The sequence below is a fragment of the Branchiostoma floridae genome, chromosome 19 (genome assembly GCF_000003815.2).
Source record: "Branchiostoma floridae strain S238N-H82 chromosome 19, Bfl_VNyyK, whole genome shotgun sequence".
NCBI lineage: Eukaryota > Metazoa > Chordata > Leptocardii > Amphioxiformes > Branchiostomatidae > Branchiostoma > Branchiostoma floridae.
Genome location: NC_049997.1, coordinates 16,666,502 through 16,669,221, shown reverse-complemented (window position 1 = coordinate 16,669,221; position 2,720 = coordinate 16,666,502). Strand labels below are relative to the sequence as shown.

General features: G+C 39.0%; 1 protein-coding gene across 1 annotated transcript in view; it reads left to right on the top strand.

The window, feature by feature from the left end:
• The first annotated feature begins 1,325 nt into the window (after nucleotides 1–1,325).
• LOC118406537 overlaps nucleotides 1,326–2,720 on the top strand; it is a 21,272-nt gene continuing 19,877 nt past the window's right edge. The window contains exon 1 of the mRNA XM_035806600.1: nucleotides 1,326–1,429. The gene's annotated coding sequence lies outside the window, so the exon portion shown is untranslated. The remainder of the gene's footprint in view (nucleotides 1,430–2,720) is intronic.

Sequence of the window (2,720 nt, the reverse complement as noted above, 5' to 3'; positions counted from 1 at the left end):
TTTTGCATGGCTTTATCATCACGACCATAGCATATCAGTTTATCGTATATTATAAGGAGACTCTTGGTGGTTAGCTTATACAGTGGAAAAAACGTTTATTTGGTACTTAAACATGTCAAACTGTGCGGTTCTAACTCGACAGTAAGCAATTTAAAACTTTTTTTTTCTATATTCTTGCTTGAAACACTTCTATGCAGAAATGTGCAACACACACACACAAACACACAAACACACACAGAGACACACACACACACACACACGCACACACAAACAAACACACGCACACACACACTTCAGCGCAATGATAGTCTCAGTAACTTACCAGAGCTGCAATCATGGCACAGATCGCAAGATGGCACAGTTACCTGGTGGGTGACAAATAAGACTTACCTAACGTAGAATCATCTTCTCTTGATCTTGTCGACCATCTTCACTGCCCTTAAAAACAGAAACTTGTCTATAAAGTGTGAAATTATTAAAGTCTAATCATAGCAAAGAAGGCTATTGTGGCATTTCCTCACAAATTAGGTACAATAATGTGACCCTGCTTTTTTTCATAATTTATGTCTCATGATAATGTTCACGTTTATTTAGCTTCGTTCCTGCCGAAAGTATGAAATTCCAATCATTCACCACTATTGAATATAGCTGTTTCTCATGCATTATGCAAATTAGGCATTCATTTACATAATTTATTTCTATCAAAATTCCTGGCGTTTTCACTGATATGTGTGAGAAGTTCGAGAGTCCTATCATAATGCATTGAATTTTTATGAATCTTTCCTTATTTATTATGAAACTTAGCTATTGATCTGTATAATTAGTATCTAATCATGTGCGTCATCAATTCTTTATTTGTTTTTTTATAGAGCTGAGCTGGAATTAATTTAGTTACCCAGGTAGCTTTAAAAATTCCATTAGGGCCCAACCCCCCATGCATAACCTTGGGGTATCTTGGCTACCCTGCAGGTTAGCCCGCTGGGCCCAGGTTTTCCGTAAACCCGAGGAGGGGAATCCCATGCGTTCTGAAATTCCCACCAGAAATGATGTCATCGTTTGGGAAGGTGACATTTTGTAGAGGGGAGTTTGTAGAAACGGTGTGTCGTTTTTCGCACTATCAAGCATCTTATCATGTAAAATTTCATTTCATCGTAATGTTATTATCATTTTAAATGATTTACGTAATTGTTTAAGATTCGATGAAAGGAATTGTATTGTGTAAATATGTCAAATGTATCGTGAAACTCCCCTCTCTTCATTTCTGGTGCATTGTGGGTACGAAACTTTGGATCTACTTTTACTTCCGCCTAAGTTGTCGACGCAGACCGCGGAAAACCCCGCTGCAATTAGCATATTTCCTTAATTGAAAATCTTCGTGTTCAAGATGAAACCTGTCGGGACTTGGCTGGAGTTTTGATCGTCGACGGAGGTAAGTCATTTCGTCTGCACTGAGCCCATAGTCTATGTGTTTCTGTAGTTTCGCTAAACCACTAAACTCAGCTATTCTGAGGGTCTGCATGCCCTTTTCCGTAAGGTTCTGTAAGGTTCCGTAAGGCGTAGGCAGGCCTTTTTAATTTCCCGTAATTCGTAGGGAAGCTATTTCATTTGACGTAATTCGTAGTGGTTTGAAGCGTAAAGCGTTGGTAGCCTTCGTGAATTAAACGTAAGGCATAGTCAGTCATCCCAAATTTAGCGTAAGTCGTTGTCTGACGACCCCCATGCAGGCCCTCTATTTACTTTAACCAATATACCTACCATAATCACATTTGACATATAGAATCATCATCATAGAATATAGAATACAGGAGATAAACAGGAATCTTAGGAAATACAGCTTATCCTCATTAATTATGCAAATTAGGTCATTTCATTAGAATAATGTGTACTAGTAGCTGTCAAACTGTGTCTGTTGATATGGTAACCTGCATTATGAGTATGGAAGTTTAACTATACTACTACTAGTAATTCACTGTAAAGGGGAAATAGATTTTTACACCAAATATATACAAAATTTCTTTATTCATAAATTACATATAGTGTAACAGTGGTGTTCAAGTGTAACAGTGGGGGGTTCTAGTAGCGGAAACTGACCATGCCAAACGCCTCTCAGGCTTTTGGCTCACTCAGACGGCTGGTGTTGTGATCTGGAGGACCAGGGTTGGATTCCCGGGTCGGTCACTGGGTATTTGTATATATTGTTTCTTTCTGTTCTACTCGCCCCTCTTTGTTGTTACACAAGTACTGCCTACCATCCTTTCCAAGGAGCTCTGAGCTTTTGTGGCGACAGCGACAGCGGTACTGATTTGTAATCCGCAGACCCGGCTTCGATCCTGGGTGTCGGCGTTTTTGTTTCTTTCTGTTCTTACTCGCCCCTCTCAATTCTACAGTAGATTCCACTCAGACTTATAGATCTGCAATCAACCTATCCGCATGTCAAAAATGTCAAATCTGTGCATGTCTTATTGACTTATACTATGTGGAAGAGGTCTTCAAAAATGCTGGCAGAAGAAGATCAGAATGGACAAGAAGAAGAATACATGAGCCCATTTATTATGTAAGGAAATACATAATGTGTACATGTATATGTCTTCGAATACTATACGTCTTTTTATCACTAAGTCTCTCTTCTGGTTGTTACGATTTTTAGACAAACTTACTTTTCAAAATTTGAGGAATGTAACGTTATATCCTGGGTTTACGGAAAAGGCTGGGCTGTCTAC